Source organism: Emys orbicularis, chromosome 4 (assembly GCF_028017835.1).
Source record: "Emys orbicularis isolate rEmyOrb1 chromosome 4, rEmyOrb1.hap1, whole genome shotgun sequence".
Classification (NCBI taxonomy): Eukaryota; Metazoa; Chordata; order Testudines; family Emydidae; genus Emys; species Emys orbicularis.
Window position 1 is genome coordinate 86,615,057 of NC_088686.1, and position 23,866 is coordinate 86,638,922.

Here is a 23,866-nt window from a genome sequence, read left to right on the forward strand (position 1 = left end):
CCTTGTGCTGCTCACCTCCATTTACTTTTTACTTACTGCCACAGCATTCTACGTCTGTGCTGTGCAAGATTAAGTTTACAGAGACTGGCAAAACACTTGACAGCGTTTGAACCTCAGGACTAACACATTGAACCACACCCCTTATGAATGATATTTATACAGGACGTAGTATATAGTATAATAAATATAGGGTAATGACACCTCCCAGTCTTGCTGATATTTCAGTGTATAATATTTTCCTATCATGGGCAAACAAAACAGTGACATGGTATCTCAAAGTTGGATCTCCCTTACGCATCACAAAATAAAAGCAAGCCGCAATATGCTGTTCTTCAGTGGAGGGCAAATGTGATTCATGTCACAACAGGTATGCTACTCCCATAGGGGCAAGTTTGTACTTCAAAAAATGATTTGGTGAAATAGCAAAAACATTTGTAATCTCAAATAACCCCTTTTTAGTCCCATTGCCTGTAATGAGTTCAGGATTTTGAGGAATTTCATATCCATCCATGTTGCCCTTCCATCACTGCATCTTGACATGTAATCCAGTGTGATATAAAGCACATCATCTGCATCAACCATAAGCACGTAAATCTCCCAAATTTAGTGATTTGTTTTTTTCACCTCTGAGCATTTCCAGTCGTGCACAATTCTTATAATGGCGGATACAGGTGTAGATTTTGGAGAAAAGTTGCTTTTACATTACTTGGTAACAGAACAGTTGTAAATTTTTTGCCCACAAGGCGAGATCAAGGCTACCTTAGAAGTGGTTCTAAGAATGTGTTAAAGAGTGTGCACAGAAGATGCTTTAAACATTTCTCCCTGTTTCACGGTAGATTGAGTTGGTTGGTCATAGTGTTTGGGCTTCTTTGATTAGACAGCAGTATGTTCCAGCGAAGCTGTAAGGGCTATCCCTATTGGTATCCCATTTAATAATTATGATAGCAATGATTAGAATTAAAAAAAAATGAGGTAATAGTTATTTATATGATTGACATTCTGCTTCAGTGTTTTCACACAAAGACCTCTCTCTCTCTGACATGCAGGCACTGCATTCCCCACACATTCTTGCAGCCTACACCACATAGTCAAACAATAGAGAGCCTTCTTTCATTTTCCTGCCTAGTTTCTGTGAACAGAACTCTGTTGACAACAGAGTCTGTTCTCACTCCTGAAGAATTCCAAAAATTGAACAATATAAGGAGAGCCTGTGACTTTCAGGAGACATCTTAAAGCACTCTGTTTTTAAATTGTGGTTTGGTGCTCCTTTTCCTTGTTTTGTTGTTGTTTCAAAGGAAACCTACAAAAATGCAGTTGTCCTACAATTCAGTCCTCGTACCATTCATGGTATAATGCAAGTAGGCTGGCCACTTGCTCTCTTAGACCATTGCAAATTCCTACCCCCACCCCCCAAACTTTAATCTCATGATAGGTGCTAGCTTGACTGCTTCAGGACTGAATTCTTCTACACAGAGAACACCTACAGCATAGGCCGCAGCAGTCTTATTTTCCCCTTCCTACCCTACCAATACGCCTCAAGCCTGAGAAGGAGGGACCACCCCTAGGGTTAAGAATGCAGTCCATTCGCCATACCCTTCATTCTTTGCCCTCTCTGTTGCCCCAAAGGGTGGAAAGTAGTGCCAGTTATGGTGGTGGCTCTTCTGTGCTATGGATACCTGCACAGTAGGGAATTGATATGAAACCACCAACTCATTTCACATAGGCCATTGACCTGTCGGCAGATGGTAACAAATTTGGCCACACAACAAGTATAACTGACAAGGGACTTGGCTACAGCATAGCTGTCTCCTGAGCCAGTCACAAGAGGGTTAATGTGTAGGACCAGTAGGACCTAATACAATAGGACCAACAATTTTATTTTATTTTTAATCCTTCAGTGTTTTTAATATAGATCTGAACGTACATAGTAAAAGCACACCTTCCATCTGAGGATCTCAAAGTGCCTATCAAACATCAACACTTTGCATGAAGTTGGTACATATACACATATTGAATTTTGTTACAGTAATGACCAGAGGGCCTGGCTGAGATATGGATTGCATTGCTAGGCATTCTACAAACAAATAGTAAGAGCTTTCCTGCCTCAAAGAGTTTATAATCTAAATAAGTAAGACAGAGAAAGGAAGAATTATTATCCTCATCTTACAGATTGTAAAGTGAGGCACAGAGAGTTTAAATAATTTGTATATACAGGGTTACACAGGAAGTAAAAGCTGGAGCTGGAAATTGAACCTAGATCTTCTGAATCCTAGGCCAGTCCCTTAGCCAGAGCGTCTTTTCATCCTCTTAAGTGATGTTCATTTTATATTCTTTTTCTAAAGGATATTTTTACCTGTCCTGGTTACCTCTTATTAATGAGCTAAATCATCTCCATTAACCACCATTGACATAAAACTGTGGGTATGATTCTGTACCACCCTTCAGGGAGATGCTGCACAGAAGGTACCACCCTGGAGGAGGTGGAAAAGTTAGAGAATCCCCCAGTGGTTGAACTTATAGCAGCCTGTCCCACGCTGCCTATTGACTGTGGAGGAGTCCAGAATTTCTGTAGGGCCATGTCCCCACTCTGCCCTTTTCCCATTTTCTCCAGCATGCCTCCCCCATGCCAAGACCTGCAAGGTGGGCAATATAAGGCTGCTTTTGGTAGCTCTATACTGTGTCTGTTCTTGAGGAATATTCCCCAATCCTCTTGTGGAGCCTTAATGGACCCTTTTCACAATGATAGTGACATAAGAGGCTAGAGAGGGGATAGAATTTGGCCAACTGTGCATGTTTCCCACCTTTTTAAAATATAAGACTCTCTTGCCCTAGATTTCAGTATATTTTTCACTGCAGCGTTTCTGTTGGTGATAGAACTAATGCTGTGTGTGTGAACACACACACACACACACACACACACACACACACACACATACACACATACACACACACACACAAACTCCTTATTTCTATTCATGTGGCCTGCTGAAATTAATGTATCTTATTTTAAAACTGCTTAATTTAAAATTTCACATAGATTTCATAGTGCCTTATGAGCTTATATAAAGAGATATTTCAAGGAATGTCAATTCTTTATTTAGGCCAATTTGTTCCTGGCTTCTGACTTCTCCGGGAGGGTCTGCCATAGTGGAACATAATGGAACATCAATGAACTGGCCTGTTGACGTCACTAAGAAAAGAAAACAATTGGAAAGTGACAATCAAAGGAAGGTGAAAGATCTAGTCCCACTGCTTCCTGTTTCAGTTGATAGTTTATTCAGATGGCCTGCAGATAATTTATGCCAGATAGATAACACATGTAGTGCGATAGTATGATGTTTATCCTCTTGGCTTTGTTGATAATCAAGTACTGAAGCACTCTATGTTCTATGCTTTGTATATCCCAACCATCTCCACTCTTGGATTCAAGACTTAATTTATTGTGCAGTGATGATAGAAGAAATATGGGGGAAGAAGGGTCCAATAAGTGTAAATATATCTAAATATGGCAGAGCTTTGTGTGCTACAGTGTCTCTGATGATGTAAGGATTAATGTTACCCAAAATTGGGCCAGCTAGTAAGCTTAGGGAGGACTAATGACCCACCAGAGTTTGGCAGAAAGCAGCACGTTTATTATACTGATAGCTAAGCTCAAAAAAAGGGGAGGTCACACTTACACTCGCATACTCATGCTCCCAGGACAGGCACAGCACTGGAGATGTCAGGATACTTCAAGGTCAATGTCCCACAGCACAACAATGGATGGTGCGATGAAGATAAGTCTTCCTGAGGCACAATGGAATGCAACGCGGCGAACCACTGGCCAGGCGCACAGGCAGAGTGAAGTGCCGTTGACTTTAGTGGGGTTCTACACAAGGGTCTTCAAGTGCGGAGCTCATTTAGGGTGACCAGAGAGCAAGGGTGAAAAATTGGGACAGGAGGTGGGGGGTAATTGGCACCTATATAAGACAAAGCCCCAAATATCGGACTGTCCCTATAAAATCGGGACATCTGGTCACTCTAAGCTCATTGCAGGGCTGGGGCTAGTTTAAGACATACCAGGAATAAAGATGATAGATATTAGTTCAGGGCAAGGAGAAGGGAGGACAAGGTTTAGAGCAGTAGAATCATATAGCTAGTGTGCTTAGTAATATATGCCTCCTGTGGAGGGTGGAGTTTCACATGATGCATTAGTTTGTTGATGGCTGGAAGGAGAACCATGTTCATTGGTTTCATGGAAGAAATTGGTCAAATTCATCCCTGCTATAACTGTATTGAAATCAATGGCCTGCGTAAAGGCAAAACTTGAGACCTACTGCCTTGAAATACAGTTGGATTGAAGGAAATTTGTTGTTGATTGTAGTATTATTTGATCCATTGGGCCAAATTCATCTCTGGTACATAGGTGCTGGAACTAGGAGTCCAGCGGGTGCTGCCATACATGCTGGCTTGAAGTGGTTTCCATCATATACAGTTTGCTTCACTGGCTCTCAGTACCCCCACTATATGTTTCAGGCCCCTGCTCTGGTATTATCCCCTAGAAGTCAATAAAGTTGAAACAGGAATATATTTGATAACCATTAAAATGGAACATAGTCAGATATATTAGAGTAGGGCTGAAATCCTATGCAGTAAAGAGAGGTGGTAAATGAGCATGCATGTCTCTCTCTCACACACAGGCCCAATGTAAGAGAGCTTACACAATGTAGTTATCATTACACTATTTGTTTGTCATGTTTTTGTTGTTGAAGTCTGGTTTGGGAGGTTTTTTTCTTAGATTTTACATACAATATACAAATACGCAAGGTACATTTTAAGCAGGATACAAAACAGATAAATTATTGAATTCAACCATTTTAAGTTATTAATTGACAAAGGGCTTTTTCTATATACATGTTACATTCATACAAACTGTTCAGAAAACTAAAAGCGTTCCCTAACTGGGAACAACACACAAGAAAAGAACTATGTATTCGCTATTTGCTTGTGCAAACTCTGTCACTTCAATGGTGTCACAGCTAAAACTATATTTGTATACAACTTAGATTCTTATTTTCCCCTGATATCTGCCTATACAAAGAGTACAATTATTAAATTCACAAATGAAAAAACCCAGCGTGAAGACAATGTTAGGGTTCAAAATAAAGCCCTCAAAAAGCAGGAAATTCAAAGTTAAGGCTCCCCTTCACATTTAACCCACTCTGTTGCTTTTCAGAAAGGATATAGAATTTCCTTTTCTTCTGAGGTCTCCACACTACAGAATAATGTCAACTGCAGTATAAAGGCAAAGTATAGTGAGTTAAAGAGGAATCAATCTGAATTTAAGGGTTTCAAGTTTCAAATCTATCTGAATGTAAGGAACCTGTCTGAATTAAAGGGTTTCAAGTCTGACCCTTAAAATCATTTTCCTATCAATTTTTGCATTGACTTCTCTTCTTTTATGATATATTTTATATTTCACAAGCGCCTAATGTAGGTGACCATAGAGTTCCCATAGCATAACTCATTTCCCACATGCTACTTAGCATTAGCAAACTTTAAGCATGTGAGTAGTCTCAATAGGACTTTAAGCACATGCTTAAGAGCTTTGCTGTATCAGAGTCAGAAGGCTGAATATATTGAAGGACCATACATTTAGCAGTATAAGCAATAGCCCAATCTTCCAGGTGAGTGGAAGCTTTTGCCATTGACTTGAATAAGAGCAGGCACTATTTACAGAAACTACTCCCAATATGTAGTCAAGAATAGAGATGGTATGAATATTTTATGAAGCATTCACATTCTGAGAGGAAAGGGGGTGCATTGTACCCCAGTTTCTATACCTGATCAATTTGATGGCTGCAGGGATGTAAATTTAGCATATGCACTAAACTCACATTTTTATAACAGTTTGCAGAATATACGTGTAGCACTTAAATTATTGACTTGACTGTGATAGGAAGCTGAAATCACGCAGAACAGGAAATGACATGGGGCTACATGTAATGCTTTTAGTAAAATACTAATCACACAAGTTGTTTACTATGGAACATTGATGGAAACAAAACCAAAATTGGGTAACTTTGACATAGGGTCAGGTCCTGAGTTCCACAGGCTGTTGGAGAGCTGAGGGGACAGAGCATTCAGGTCTGAGGCCAGGATTTTGGGTGACGGGGAAAGAACAATTGTGTATGATGGAAGCAGAGGGTACCATTGACAGGCTCCAGAGGAAACCATGTCGAGTCTTTCTTGTCCAGAGAATGGAGGGTCACCTTTGATGTAGGGTCTTTCAGGACTGGGGCTAGGGTCAAGGATCTCTAAGGAAATCTTCTTTCCTCCTCAAAGCAATTAACTTTGATATATGATTAGGGAGCTATAATTCAGACATCAATGTCTTGGCTCTTACTCATTTATTTTTACCAAAATACCAAACTGGGGACTTAATGCAATTGAAAAAGTAAAGTGTGCCTACCTATAACTTAGAGCTTAGGAAAAACACTGAAACATACGAGTGCACCAGTAACGCTGCTCAATTTATCACTTTTCTGTAACTCGAGTGGTTAATGTTACTGTCACCAAAAGTGATGACATAAAACCATGAGGGCTGACAAGTTGTAGGCCAGCTGTCAACCTCCCCTGATGTGAAAGCCTAGAGATGAGGCTTTAAGAAGGGAGCTGGCTATGATGGTGTCACCATCACATCTTGAGCTGCAGTGGTCTTCCTGGGTACCCCAAGCATAATAGACAAGCTAAATTCACTTGAGCAAACTTAATCACACTCATTATTATAAATTCCGAATGTATTTATTCTGTTTATGGAGAAAACTCCTTTGGGGCTCCAGATGAGACATTTCTCACATGTATTATTTAGCTTTTCCTGAGGCCTAATGAATTACTTTAAATTACAGATCTAGATATTGATTAGCCTCATTCAGTTGAAATCTAGGCTTAACAATCTATACTGGTCTATAGTTTATTTGTGATAATATTCCTAATAAAGAGCTGCAATTAATCCACATCAAGAAAAATCAATTAATACAGATTTGTATCACAAAGAAAGAAATCCTCCTGAATTGTGCCCACTAATCCTGAAGCTTAGGCCTATCTTTGCTATTGAGGAGAGCGAACAAAAAATATTGATTTCACCCTATTTCCAAAACTAACAATGGTGCAATAAGAACATGCAGAACAGACGGGGCTTATCAATTAAAACATCTTCTGCATATCCTATGATATCTGAGGACATGACTCTCTTCAACCTTTTCCAGTTCTGTACATTATTAATAATTATGAAGATAATGACGTACCATTCAATGTTATAATAATGTCTTGCAGTTATCTCACTCCATTCATCCATAGATATTAAAGATTTTGAATTCACAGATTTGAATTCACAGATTTGATTCTGGTTATTAATTTTACAATCCTTTGAATTATGACATGAGTGGTTCTAGAAATGAAGCCCCATGTTAAGTTCAGTTGCATAGGAAAGGATAACTATTCCATTTAATTTTTGTCTAGTGGTACAAAATTGAAAAAGCACAACTCTTTTCTAAAGTGACTATTCTTGTAATTTGTCACTATGATGTCCCATTTGAATCAAGCCAATAGCTATCCTAATTTATTAAAAATCGAAACCCAACATTTGCCTTATCAGAGCCTTTTTGCAGGAAGCATCACATAAACACTCCTATTAAATTTTTCAATTTTATAAGCCAAACGTTGTAAACCCCGTAACACAAAGAAGACAACAATATGTCATTGTCCTTTTACAATTCCCATTGTAAACAGTTTATACGATTTATTCTTTTGCATGCTAGATAATTACATATTTTATACGAGCGTATCATCAGCAAGTCGTTATTTTGACTGCCCCATAATAGAAATTGTGTATTTTCCCACTGAAGTGAATGCTATTCTTAACAAACATTGCCCTCAAGCAGCTAAAAATATCAGCATCCAGTTGCCTGTGGGAAAATTATGATGAAGTTATTTCAGTGAAAAGTTTTGTACTGATCTCTTACTAGACTTTTCATTCTGTCTATGCATTCACATACAATGCTGTCTTCTCTCATATGCAATTACTTACAAGTGCTTAGGTGTCACATATGGCACTTATTAGGCAAATAATGCCCTAATTCACTCTAATGCTAACATTAACGTGAATGATTAGGACTAAGATTAGTCATTTTAACATAAATCACGGTGACATAGCAACAGCTATATTAAGCATTAAGAGGCATCAATTATTGCAGTTTATGGATTAAGATATCAAATGATATGGCAAAGTATTTGGTCTGGCCAGGAGGACCATAAAATTAAAGACAAGAATAGCCACCCATATTTCTTTGTGTTTCTCAATCTAAAATTTCATGGGGGCATCAGGTTCTGAAAAGATTTTTGGGTTGGCTTGTTGTGGGTTGACAACATTAGCAGATAGCTTTTCCCCCATCCATCCAAGGTTTTTATCTAGAGAACTAGTATCCATCACACAGATAAAGAAATAAGGAGAAACACTAATCTTATAACCCATTCCCTTTTGAGCCCCAAACTGATGTCATCTTCAGATTTGAAGATGGCAATAAGTATACGACAATATTTATTTTCTCTACTGCAGCCATTTGAAGTTCTTTTTGTAATGATAATTAATAATAAATGTTTTGCATTTCTCTTGCTCCTTTCGTATGAAGATTTTTGAAACCACTTTACAAACATTAATTAATCCATCATTCCTTTGTAGTATATTATACCCCCTTAGTCTTCTCATCGTCATTTATCGTATTTCTAAACCTAAATTATTTAGGCCTATGTTAAAATCAACATAGTTCCATTGATTGAAGTAGACACCAGCTGCGGATCTGGCCCAAAGTTTGTCAGTCATGAGAAACAGGACATTAATTACTCTTAAGTAAATGATGTTGGGGTCTCATGTCGATGTCAATGTACGAGGAGTCAGCAAACAGTATAGGTGCACACAGATACGTGAGATCAGACCAATGTGAGAACCCAAACATGGTTTTATGTATGACTGACAAGACTGTCCATGACCATTTCAGATTGTTGTATCCTTATTTTGCATTGTTCACCTTTTTCATATAAGATGCTAATGTGCCTTCTTCAAAGCAATTAGTGAAGACATGACAAACCGTCCATCACCTTGCTCTCTTGTGGGCTGTTGCTTCCCAATTGCTGGAATCAACCTGACATTCTTTCAAGTTTGACTTCAAGTGTTTTTATATTGTTTGTACAGGCCACCATGAGACCAAGTGCCTTACTTTAGCTGACCATAAAATATGGTGTTAGATATTCTGGAGTTTGCCAAACAAACAAGATGCCCAGACCAAAGGAGCTGAGCTTTTATGAGCATGCTTTGAATGCCAGACATCTGACAATGATTCAAAATTTCAATATTGGGAATCTTGTCGCACCATTTGACCCTGCAAACAGACTGAAGACAGCACATATGGAACTGATCGAGTTTCCTAATATGGCAACAATATGTTGTCCATGGCTCACAAAAATATAGAAGTGTTGTAAGCACTACTGCCCTATAGACATTTAGTATAATGCTTATTCTGATATCATTCCATAGGCAGTGTGATATCATTCCAAATACAGAGCTGGCCTTGGCTATGGAATGGGTAATCTCATAATCAATTGTGGCATTCTGTGAGCATACTCCCTTAGATAGCAAAACTTCTCCATGGACTTGAGAGGAGCATTGTTAATCTTAATAATTGGGTAGACATGCACATTCTCCAGCACAGGTTAGTACAGTATGTCAGCTGTCTTTAGATTGATTGTGCAACCAAAATGATTGACTGCACAAGCAAAGCAATCATTTATAAACAGAATGTAATCAATCAAGTGAGCAACCAGTGCACAGTCACCTTCCCAGGGGTAGTGTCAAAGGGTTGCAGATAGTGCAGCGTGGATTGTCAGATGTGGAGAGTAACTGCGATATAAGCAGGAAAACTTGTTGAATAAATGGTCAGGGACAATCTGACCGCAGTACCAGCAGTGCATGGTGGAGCAGCAGGTGGAACTGCTTCCCCTATAAAATGCCACAGGTGGCCACAGATAGTATTGGACATGGTGATCATAGGCCACCATCAAATAAGCCTACAGCCAATTACAACCGAAAGGACCATGCAATTGCCCTTCCAGAAGTAACTCTGGAAAGATGGAGGAAACATGAGCGTTCAATAGCATTTGCTAGAAGAAGGAACTCCAAGCATAAACCCGCATCCATCTTTGTTGCCTTTTTCTCTGCAATTTCTATACCACTATGGCACATGGCTTATGTAGATGACAGAGTCAGACTGGAACTGCAACTTTAATCCAATCAGAGTGCAAGTGATTCAGCAATACAGACTTTGCAAACCTTAACAAGAAATCCAAGTCCTGAGGTGATGGGGACCAGGCAATGGGGAACGGCTGAGGATGCTGCTGAAAGTTTTGAGTCACAACCCTGCACACAGCCGACCTGGGAGTGATGGTCATTCATTGAAGAATGAAGCAGATGCCACATTCATATCCTTCCAAAGTGTCAGAGGAGCCCTATTTAGAGACAGTGCTGCTCTCCTCAAATAGGAAAAGGGATGGGAAAAGATCCCTAAAAATTCTTGCTTCACCCAAACCTGTGAGAGTGCCATATCTGACTGGTCATCCAGGGTTTTTTGTTTGTTTGTTTTGTTTTTGCAGTCTAAATAAAAGACCCAAATAAATTTTGCAACTTGGAATGTTTGCACATTAAAAAGGAAAATTGGTTTGTGTTAATAAATAAGAATAAATAAGAAAGCAGAAGTAACTAACATGGACTTTATTGGCCCTGTTTAGCATTATTTCCTCTCCTTTTGCTCTGTATTTTTACTTACCTTCTTTTTCTGTTTGATCTTTTGATTTATTTTCACCTCTCACTTTGGCATTTTGAATCTTTCATGCATGTCATCCATGCCCTCGTGAAGGCCGTTTCCCAGACAATATACTGTATGTGTTGTTATATATATACTCGGCCTCTTCACTTGTGTATAACCAGTGACTCTACTATTTGTCCAGCTGTATCTGTGTGTTCAATATGTTTAAATGTAATTAATCTTTTATTCCTTTAAAAAAGAATTAAATATGAGCAGTTATTATCTGTGAATTCTAAACATATTTTTCTTTAAAGGTGACCTACAAAGGGAGTAAGGGCAGCAAAAATTGTTTCCCCCCCCCTCATTTATTGTTTATTTATTATGTGTAAACCTGAAAGGTCTCCCCCCCCCACACACACATCATCTTCACCTGACATTCTTGATATTTCTAAGGCCTGTCTACAAAAAAAGCTTTACCAGTTTAACTAAATTCCTTATTGACATAAGCTATATCAATATAAGGCACTCTTAAATCAATTTAAGAGTGTCCACAGAAGGGGGAGGGGTTGCACTCTGATTTACCTAAATCAGTCTCTAAACCAATTTAGTTGCATTAGTAAAACTTGTGTGTAGAAAATATCTAAGATGAAAAACATACATATGAAAAATTTTTTTCAAAATATAACACTTTTCATTCCTTCTTTATATATGATAAATAGTCTTGGAAGGATTAGATTTTTATTGGTAAATGTCAGTAATCGTCAATTTCACCATACACAGACAAACCAATGGAAAACATATTTCCATTGATAAAAATAATTTACAGATAGGCAAAGTAAGAAATTTTTTTCATTCAAGTCCCATCCTAGAGTGTATAAAACATGTTATAATGCAAGTATTAAATAATTGTCTGATACCCTGTCCCCCACAATATCTCACAACTGTGAAAAAATGAAAGTTAATAATTGAAAAAAAATACTTAAAACCTATAATTTCACCCAACTGTGAAAATTTAAATAGCTAAAAATCTTTAAAAAGCTTAAATCTAAACATTGATATTAGCCATCAAAAGTATAAAAAAATAAAACTATAAAGAATCAAAAAAGGGCATAAATCTAGTTTTTAAAAATCCTTTGCAGATCCATATTTAATGGTATGAAAAATATAGTCACATGTATAATTATGAACCAGAGTAGACACAGACTCTCCTTCTCATTCATTTCCTCTCTACGTTCCCATGCACTGTACTTCTTTTATACTTTTCCTTCTTCCTATTAACTTTTCCATCTTGACAGTTTCCTGTATCTCTCCTCTTTTGGAGGAGTCCTGCTGTTATCGTTATAATCTCTCCTCTGGGACCACAAACAACACTTGAACAGTCTTTTTCTCATTGTACTCTGGTACTTTTTTCTACAGTCCCATCCGGAAGTGTGTGTGTGAAAATGAAAAATAATGGGAATAAAATGTAGCTCAAATGCTTTGAAATAAGGGGCCTTGAAATGAGTTTTGGGTGTAAATTCAGGCTGGTCCTTATATTGGACCAGATCTAATCTCAATACTTTATCTAAGGTGCTTAGCAAGTTGCAGGATTGGGCCTGAAAGCAAACCTTAATAATTATTGTTCAAATAAATTTTGTCCCTGGTATGTTATTCATACTACTGTAATACAAATAATAAACCATAATAATAAGGCATTAATGAATATAATAATAAAGAATGAATCATACTCTCATTATCCAAACTTTACTCTGTGTGTGTGTGTGTGTGTGTGTGTGTGAAGTAACCCAAAAAATAACTGATAGACTACTTAAAATGAAAGAGGGATGTTAATGGATGGACTCCTGGATCAGTGTTACCAACCCTTTTTGGGGAAAAAAGATTGAATGTGTTACTGACACTTTGGGATAAATCTTGTAGGGCTCTTGTGGCAGCCAAGTTTGTGCTATACACTATACCCACATTTGTGTTAACAAATGAGCATCTGTTTATGTACAATGGGTGTAGGAATTCCATACGTACATATGTGTTTGCTTGTTCAATTGCGTGAATTGCATGTCACTTACTTGTCCAATTACCTGATTGGTATGTCCCGATTCAGGTTTTTTAGGACACAAATGAATGAACATGCATGATGCAGTTTCAAAAACTCATTTTGGCAGACTTTAATGACATCTGATGATATTGCACTGCTAATGTATATTAATGTGTGTGATTTGGTTTAGAATAGAGCTGACTGACTAATTCATAGTGGATAATTTACTCAGTGAATTTAGCCTCTTGTTCTCAGAGCCATTTAACAAGCGGAACACAATTTCATCAAATTTGTTTTTTGTTCCAATTTAACACTTTTTTTTAAAAGAAAAGCCTTGCCCAAGGCATTATTTGCAGAAAAAATTAGACTAGTGTAAGATTTATTAGCTGGGTGAAGAGCTCAGATTTAATTAGCTCTTTTCACATACCAATTATATGTACTTGTGTGATCCTAGTTGCAAAGAGATCCTTACTTGATTTTTTTCCAGGGCATCATAGATGGGTTTTGAGAACCCCGTTCTACCATTTTCAGTGCAAATGTGCATGCATGGGAGCTTAAAATTCACTCTCCTTGACCATGTAACACTTGATTACTTGAATTATCACAGGACGTGAGCACAGGACAGGTACAACACAACTGAACAGGCTTTGGAATTTTTTTTAATAGTCACCCAGTGTGGGAATTTTATTTAAATTTTGACTGGATTTAGTGCTCACAAAAGATACCACTTTCCATCCTCAAAACAGGTATAGCACAAGTAATAGATGAGAGAGGTTTTTGCATACACTGCCCTGCTCCTGTACCTCAGCACTGAATAGACTAGAGAGACCACTTACCTGGCTGCGAGGGCAGTTTAGCTTCGATGGCCATTAATTCTTTGGTTCTCTGCCAAGACAGACCACAGCACCCAATTAGTGGTAGCTGTGCAGGACAGCTATATACTTAATTCAGAAACCAAACTAATTTAACTTATATCACTGGACAGCTAACGTGGGTAACAACATTTAGTCATTGCAAATCTGAACTGGATTTGAACCATCTATTTAGATAAATATGCTTAATAACCCATTGCTACCACCTTGAGCCATCCAGTCCATAGAAGCTATGGGCAAAATTTTCAAAAACACCTAGGTCCCATTTTCAAAAGTGCCACAGGCACTTAGGAACATGTATCACATCGAAAGTTAGTGCTTACATCATTTCTGACTTAGGCTTCAAAGTCACGTAGATGCTTTTAGAAAATTTTACCCTATGTTGTTATTGTTTTGCTTTTTGTATCACCCACAGGTAGAATGAAGATTTGGACACTTGAAAACTTGAGCAACTCTGCCATTTGTTAACACTGATTTATAGCCCAAGTTATACAATGTTTCAAGGGGGGAAAGAAAGCAAGAAAGATGGACAGCACTAGCTTGACTACTCCTGATTTCTCAAGACCAACTGCAAACATACCATGGCCTGATGGTCATAAATCATAAACATACTATATAATGATCATTCCATTTCATAGTCAAAGATATATTTCACAGTGTATGGTTTTAATAAACATACAGCCTTTGAGTGACCTATCTGAAATGAACTAGTGATCTTAGTCCAGTTCCAAGTTCTCATGTTTTTGCAGCACAAAAGCCACCAACACAAATGGAAAGATTGTGAATGAAAGACTGAATGACTTTCTCACCCCTAGTGGTGGCAGGTTAATGGAAAGGTTCCCACTGGAGTCAATGGGCTTCAGATGAGCCGCTAGTAGAGGCAAGTGTTGCAAAGTGACCTGCCATTGATCATGAGGTCCCTGATCCATAAACAAACTGAGAATTTTAGTCTCCAGAGCAGTCCATCTGGCACCTTTCATGAGTGCAAAATTAACTTTAGATGGGTAATTAATACACATAAACACTGCACTTTAGTAAGTAAAAGTGCATAGAAATGCATAGTCCTTTCAAAATTAAGATGCAAACTCACATGTGCTCTTTTGAAATGCATTAGGAAATATTAATTATTCTTGGACATAGTTCACTTTTAGTTCAGCGGTTATAGCAGCTGTCAACATTTACGGCTTTAGCAAGCCCTGTTTCTGTGAATTTGTTTCAACATATTCTAGAGCTCCTTGCCAGAAATATGCTTGACCCCTTGCTTCAAAATCATTCCATATACATTGGCCTTGTGCATATTTTAGATATTATGATGACACCTATTTTAGGGGGTTTTAGGAATTATTTTTATAAATGTTGTTTGTTTGTATGCATAAGAATTAAAAAATTAACATTAGAAAATAAAATGTATATTTCCATTTCTTAACATATACTTCAGCTAAGTTCCTCCAAAACTTGTTAATATCTGAAAGTTGGTATAGTACCACATTGAGACAGCTGTGTTAGTATAAGTAAAACTTAAGCAGGAGATAAAATACAAAAAAACAAATACAAGTAAACAGTGTATCTCACAATATTATTCTCATTTATAAACCTCAACTATTTCTCCTGGAATGTCAAAACCTTTGTGCCCGGATAGTGAAGACAGTATGTAGAACAGTTTGATAAACATGAATATTAGCCAACAGGTTGGTGCCTTTGGAGAACAAAAATAATAGGAGGCAGTTTTACTATTCTCTTCAATTTCAGTTGATAACCAGAATATAAGATGTGCTTACATGACTTTGTCCCTTTATCCTTGACATAAAACTTTATCTTCAATGCATATTTAAAGTACAGAATAGAGTCAAACTAAACCCTGGATCTGAAAATATTCAAACTTTGGTGTGGTGTATATACCTATGTAAAGGTTATAATGACTTTGTTTATATAAATACTTTGTGTTCTTTGTACTGCAGCTTTCAAGTAACTAATGACTCTCCCTATCGGTGGCTATTTTTCTGGATGGAATGAAACATATTGCAGAGGAGGCAAATGCACACACATACACTGTGTGCTCTGACTTATTTTTATTCTTTCTGGTCTTATCGATAATCACAAAATAATAAAAATAGCATCGTAAGATAACATTGAGTGCTTCACTACAGTTCTAACAGGGGTGTTAGAACAAATAAGTTTTTTAACACTTTTGTTAATAACAGTTATAATAATATGTAACCCACTGATAAGGATGCATTATACATTGCACTCTACGCCTGATCCACAGAGGAAATGGGTCAGTTATTCTTTACATCTACAGAGCTTGGCTCTTAAATCAAGTTGTACAGACTTATGTGTTTAGCTCTGGAAATCCTTCTGTTGGCCAAAATGGCAGCCATCAGAAATACACATGCTATGACAGGGGTCGGCAACGTTTGGCACGCGGTGTAGGGAACCGATGCGGCGCGGATAAAGCACACGACCAATGTGGTTGCAAGCTGACTCAAGCTGACTCCAACTCTGTTTATTACAAGCTTTCTTTTATAGTCTTTCTTAACATTACATAACACAATTAGGCTACAATCACCCATCTACCGATTGGACAAGAAGGAGAATCATGTGTTCATCACATGTATAGCCCCACACCGATTGGTTCAATTGTTCCTTACATAAGATCTCATCTTATATAACCACCAGGGGGCCTTACATAAGGCCTCATCTTATATAACCACCGGGGGCCTTACATAAGGCCTCATCTTATATAACCACCAGGGGGCCTTACATAAGGCCATGATTTATTGCCAGGCAAGTGTCCCATCGTGACCCTTACCCTCTCATGGAACTTTACATCCCCACAACGCGGCTCGCCAGGGTAAGCACCCTGGCGGGCCGGGCCAGTTTATTTACCTGCTGATGCGGCAGGTTCGGCCGATCACGGCCCCCCACTGGCCACGGTTCGCTGTCCCGGGCCAATGGGGGCGGCGGGAAGCGGCGTGGGCGACGGATGTGCTGGCCGCGGCTTCCCGCCGCCCCCATTGGCCCGGGATGGCGAACCGCGGCCAGTGGGGGCCGCGATCGGCCGAACCTGCTGCGTCAGCAGGTAAATAAACTGGCCCGGCCCGCCAGGGTGCTTACCCTGGCGAGCCGCGTGCCAAACGTTACCGACCCCTGTGCTATGATATAACCTGCCTCATGAGGGCATTGTGAAGCTTAGGTGATTAATATTTATAAAGTGCTGATTGAGCCTTTTCAGTTATTATAGATATGTAAAGACACACTATAGTATATGAATATATCACCTTTCATCCCAAAGGATTTCAAAAAACGGTTCATCGACTACTACAGTGCAGTCACCCCATGGATAAAGGGCAGCAGCAACTACTTAAGAGCACACAGAACTCTGCACTACAGTTTGCAATATAAAATAAAGATAAATTCTTTATCTAATACTGCTTATGTACCAGCAATATTGTTTTATGGTTCTGTTATGGAACAGTATTCTAAATATTCCCTTTTTTTCTTTTTATATGAACAATAAATTTGTGCAAACAAAAATAGAAGGAGTGCCAAAGTTAGTGCAAAGGACAACTGCATCTACTCAGACTTCCTGTGTGCCAATAATGATCCAAGTCCAGCAGGACTGGGTCTGTGCCTAAACTTAACCATTCTGTTGGCAGATGCATAAACTTACACTTTCCCATTAGGCTGGCAAAGATCCCTTTGAGTGCTTCCCAGCCAAATGAAATCTAGGAATTGCAGGTATCCCTGGTTTTGATCAGCCTGCATTTTCACTAGGTCTGCTTAGCTGAATCTGGATAAAGATGTGAATGAACTGCAGTCAGCCAGAACTCACAAAGCTCTACTTAAATCAGCTTTTCAGGACTGGCGTAGTGGCTTAACAAGCTAGAGAGTTGACTTGTTGATCCCACAATGCTCAAAAGACTGTTGTTAGATTCCTGGCTCCACGAATGAGATTGAGAATTCTGACTACAATAACTAGCAGAAACTTTCCATATGTCAATGTGCCAGGAAAAAAAGGGATACTCCTTGCAACAGTTGCTCCCTGAGGGTGGAGGAAATTAGAGGGAGGGAAACATGGAGAGAATTACGGCTACCTTACACTACTGAGTTGGCATGCGCACTGATATTATTGGCTGGCAGAGCCTTGCGCTAAAACAATCCTGTGGCCACATCATTCAGTGCTCTGAATGACAGTGCCATGGATTCCACAACAGTACATTAAGCTGTGGAAGAAAGGAGTAAATCTGACTGAGGACTTGAACCTACATGGTAATTGACATCCTGTACTTAACATTCACTTCACTTTACTAATGTTGACAGTGTTTAGCGTCTTGCAGGCTTGGACCCCACAGACAAAGCTAACGATTCAAATAGAAATTTTCCAGGCAATGACCTTACGGCTGATCCTCTGAGTGCTGAGCACCGCTCTTGACGTCAATCGGAGTTGAAAGTGCTCAGTACCTGGAAGGTTTGGATTTTGTATAGGCAGAAAATATTAATATGTTTCTATGTTAATATTAATATTAACATTTTCCTTGGGGATGATCCTGATTGATGCAAAACATCGTCAGTAATGTCGAGCATTGGATCCTTTGTAAAACAAATTCTTCTCTTAGTTCATTTGTAATTGGAAGGCAAAACGACTGCTTGAATAACTGGTTTAGTATTTCACATGATCTGGTACCTGAATCAAGGCAGTAAAATGTTTGTATTGCTTCAGCGCCCAATAGTTTTAAGTCCTGCCTACACTGAATAATCTGTCACTGATGTAAAAACACATTCTTCACCAAATGGATGAGTCAAGGTTTCAGATACTTTTTCAGTCCCTTCTTTTTTTTTTTTAAATTGCAAAAGTGTTTTGAAAATAGAGCATAGCTTCAGACAAGAGTCTTGGCAATAACAGCTCATTTACAATACAAACCATGTGATACCCCTCAGCAGCAGCTCCCTAGCTGTTCCCAAACTGAATACTGTTCTACTGTACATTCCGTTTCCTGTAGTCATTTTTACTTAGTTAACAGCGTGCAGTGTACCTTTTAGGAGAGCTAATTTGTAACCTCCTAAAAAGTGAGGCAGGGATAAAAATGTTTTAAACTCATCCTCAAGCTATTTAGTGCACATTTTGAAAGGCTCTGCTAATCTCATCTAAAAGTCATGCCTCTAAAAATATGAATCTGTCCACCATATATAGGCTATACCCGAAATACAAGTTAAGAATGTTATTGTTAACCCATTTTTTTAAACAATAGCCCTAAATCCATATTAATGATCCAAGAAGTGATCAGGCCTCAGTACCTTTTGTCCTCTATACATTAACTATCCAATAATCAACAGTAGCTGTCCTGTACTCTAGTGTCTTTGGCCTAATTCAGAGGGACAGATATTTATCATCACCCTTGAATTGAGTGACCCATTCTGACAGGTCGACATCCTTATTTATGTAACAATGTCATAGACAGTAACTACTAATGAGTGGAGTGACACAGAGGTCTGTTAGATGGAAAGGCAGAGGAAAGCTGAAAAGGGCATGAGGGGTTAATGGGACTTTTCTGTTGCAGTCTCCTGGGATGTGTAATTATGTTCTAATAAGGAATGAATGTATTGATTAGATTAATGTGCAATTGTATTCGTGTGCACACGTTCAGTGCCGCATATAGTCAGTAATTGCGCAAGTCTTGAATTTCTCCAGTTTGTATATTTAGTATAAAAATGCCCTTTTCTGGTCAAAAACGGACAGGGACAAATCCTGAGGCCTCTAGGAAGTCCTTATGGAGGCAAACTCCCAGTGAATTCAATTAGAGTTTGAGTACATTTGGAGTAAAACCGTAGTAAACAACTAATAACTATCAGCATTCAGCTCACACAAGCCAATGCCTTTTTATTTACATAGTTTAGTCTTGGTAAATTTATGAACAGGAGTATACAATAATGTTGCTTGAAATAGCAGAAGACTGGACTCAGTGACCCAGGCAGTCCCTCCCAGTCCTATGTACAATGCTCTTAGTTTATAACACAAGCTATCACTTAAAAGAGGAATAAAAGCAGCCAAGCAATATATATTAAATAAAATAAGTGCTCTTGGCTTGTGAGAGTCTTACGTAGACTTAGTGGAACACATTCATCCCTTTTATAACTCCACTGAAGTCAGTGGACTTACCTCAGGGATAAATTTGGCCCAGTAGCCCCTCTAACCATACATACATCCTTTTGCTGCTCGGGAAAGCATCGTTCATATATTCCCAAAGGGTTGATTCTCCACTGTGTTTCCAAAGGGTGTGCAAACCAAAGTAGAGGGCAAATTCCCAGGATGGGAAACATCTGAAAGAATATTTAGTAAAATAACAATAAAGACGAGACGAAGAAAAAGAAAGCATATTTGAAAATTAGAGATTTTCAACGTGGTGAACAGGGGAGGAAAGAATGCAGCTGATGTTGCAGTTCTCTTCTGGTCTGTCTTGTTGCTGCTGTGGGAATGCAACAGAAAGGCATGGCTTTTCATACCATATGAATGCAGTACAAATTCCACATATATATAGTTGTATATACCCAATAGTCTTGTATTTGATGTTTGAATAAATAAGGAATGACCAAGGTTAGTTTGGCAGTGGAAATACAACGAGGTTGTGACATTGGGTCACAACCTCAGTCCCTCATTCCTGGGATAGCAGAGGTTATGGTTATCAAAATTAATTCTATAGTTAGAAATTTAAATAATGTAAATCATTTACTTTGCTATTTCGATGTCAGTTCAAATAAAATGATTTCCCCTGATATTAACAAAAATTATAAGCCCTTCACTTCCCCTCACCTTCAGATATAGTACCTGGTAAATCCCTACAGATACAATTTGGGTTATTTATTAAAATGTTTGCAGATTTCTTTTGAAATTTACCAATTGCCACAGGTAATTTAGTTCCTGATCCTGCCACAAGTGAATTCTGCACCCACACCCCACTGATGTCAATGGAGCTCTGTGCAGGGACAGAGTCTGCCTACAAAAAATCAGTTGCAGTATCAGGGCCTTATTGATTAAACGTTTTCCCTCTAGTACACCATGCGCTTAGGTTTTAACCAGTTATTGCTTTTTATTCTCTGAACTTCATATATCCTCCCTCATATTCCCCTGTAAGGCAGAGGAAGGACTGTGAAAATCTAGATTGCAAGGTCCAGCTCCTCAAGATATTTAGATCCTACGAGGCCTAAGCTCTTTGGGGCAGTGACCATATTTTTGTGGTCCTGGTCCATGACTAGAGCTCCTAGGTGCTACGATAATTCAAAATATGTAATAAATAAATAATAATCCTTTATGAATTCTCCAAACCTTTTGACCGTTTGAGTATGGTCGGGATCTCAAGAAATAGGTAGAATCTGCAGTACATTTCAAGAAGTCATGACAGCTATAGTCTTTTCTAGTAACACAAGCTAGCTTCTTCTTTCTGGTACTGAAAGAAAGAGACAATGAGAGAATCTGAAGGCAAGACACAGGTCTTGGTGTTACCAACAGGAAGGCTTCCTCATTACTCAGCATGGATGGAGCCTCAGTTGCTCAATCTGTCCTGATGTCTTTTGACTTAAGGGAAGGAAGTGAAGGCTTTGGAGATGAGTAAATCCAGAGTGACTTCTTCAAATAGCTTACACCAACATGTTTTTGGCCCCCAAAATGCTTATAACCACAGATGACTGGTTTTATGGAGTTACTATAGATTTAGGCTGGAGGATAGAATCTGGCCCTAAGAATCATCTGAAAACTAGTGAGGAAAGGAGGAAAGAGGGGAGAAGTTTAATTATCTTAAGCTCATTCCCAGTTTTCAAATGCATTCAAATGCCGTATTTATGAAAACACAAGTAAGGAGGAATTTGCTATAGTGTTATGCTTAAGAGTTCCATGGTTTATTCTCTTTCTTAGCAATATTTTGTTAATATATTAGAATTTTGCTCTTGAAAACAAAAAAAGGCAAAAACATCTTTTTTTCCTTGAGTTTTTTAAAATAATCAATTGTTTACACCTGTAAAAGCTTATCGAGAGCATACACATAACAAGAGGATGCAGTTCTGTTCTATAACAGGAAGCATACAGATGTCCTTGTATTACAGAGTATATCACATTCTGAAGGACCATGTTCATGCTATACACTCACTATTTGAGGGTGAAGTCTTGACCTTATTGATGTCCAGGGCCGTAGCAACAAAGAACGTGGCCCCCTCCGAACGTGGCCCCCTCCAAACATATGTCCGGGCGGGGCCCCTTACAATGCAGAAACTGGAATGCGGTATTTATTTTGCCACTTTTAGGGGCCCCCTTCCTTGCGGGGCCCCCTCTGGTCGGAGGGTACGGAGGGCGCTCGCTACGCCTCTGTTGATGTCAGTGAGAGTTTTGCCATTGACTTCAATAGGGATAAAATTTCACTCAGAATGTCAGCATCCCTGATGGAAGAGTATATAAAAAGATACATCACTTTGTTCCAAACACTGTACAATATTAAAGAAAGTTCTTTCTATAGAAAAATGGTAATAGAGGCCTCCTTCCAATGCATATGTATATTAAAAATGGCCAAATAATTATGACCTCAAAGTCATAGTTCAAATACAGGTCTCAACGATAAATCCAGGGAAGTTATCTTTTCAATGGCATGGTTCTGTGTGCCTTTCAGTGCCTAATAGTGTAGGAGGGGTCCACATCTCAGTGCTCAGACCTGCATGCAGAATCAGGTCTGCCACTGTACTGTAAGATATTTACTGATGAGATCTTTGTAACAGAGTGAATCATCATCAAGTTGTAGTTCTTCTTAGCTAATGAGCTGGTTTATTTCACAGGCTAACTTGAAACAGAGAAACTAGAGTAAGGTAGCTCATATTGAACAGAAATATCCTCTCCTGTTCCATTTATTAGTGTCAGCATCACCATATGCTTTTTCCCCCTTAGTGGGCCAATCTTTCATTCCAGTCATAGAGGACCCTGAGAAAGTTTTCCTTGTTTCTTTATTTTTTGCCAAACCTCTGAGCAAGCTCCTAAAAAGTTATTGAAAGGGCATTACTCAGCCTGACACATCCCATTGATTTCAATATGATGGCAAGGAGGGAAGATCTAGTTAAAGATATTGCAATAGCCTTATGGGATACTTAATAGTTGTGTTTTTTTTTAAAATGTAATACATCACAATAGGATACTTTGTTTTTGTAGAAGGCCATTCTGTATTCGCCAAAAAAGCCCCTGACTCAATCATTAGTTATGATGAGAAGAGATTTAGTGCTCTCTTTCTTTACACTGTCAGTGAGAACAATGTCTATGAAAAAGCCTATGTGTCCCATTATAAATCACTATAAGCTCCATGAAAAATTCTCCACTATCCTGGGGTTTAAGTGAGCAAATACTTGGTCATGCAGACCCCCAGTAGCAGCACTTTATCCATAGCATAGGTTTATGAGATGCTATGGTTTACTATGAGGCTGAGCACTGCTCCTGCATACAATTTCCATTGTGTAACACATGAGTTGTTAGTATTTGATATAAAACTAGATGCTTTCATACTCCCTTCCCTTCTGTTACCATCTACAAGTACAAAGTGTGTTTTTGAAAAGTCTCTAAAACTTGTTCAGAACGGACTCCCTTTTTCACCCCGTCCCTTTATAAAATAAAATACATGGTAAAAATACACATAAATGTTTATCATTCAGTTCTCTTTTAGAAACACAGGATCCTCTTTATCATATAATGTTAAGGGGAAACCATTTAGGCCCCTGGTTAGGGGAAGACAGTTTTCCAAAAAAACTGGCCCATTAAGAATAATAATAATTAAAAAAAAAAAAGATAGTTTTGTAGATGCTGTTCCTGACTTAACAGAACACCTGATCATAGAACAACAGGTTCAATCTTTGGTGATTTCAATGGGATCTATGGGTACTCAGCATGAAAATGCGGTCACATATTTAGATGCCAAACATGGACTTAGGGGCCTAACTTTAGCCACACAGGTTTGAAAAATCTTTGGCTTTATCTGTTAAAGAAGTTTCACATTTCCACATATCATGTTCACATTCAGAGCCAGGGCCGGCTCTAGGTTTTTTGCCGCCCCAAGCAAAAAACAAAAAACCAAAAAACCTCCGAGAGCACAACTGCCGAAGCAAAA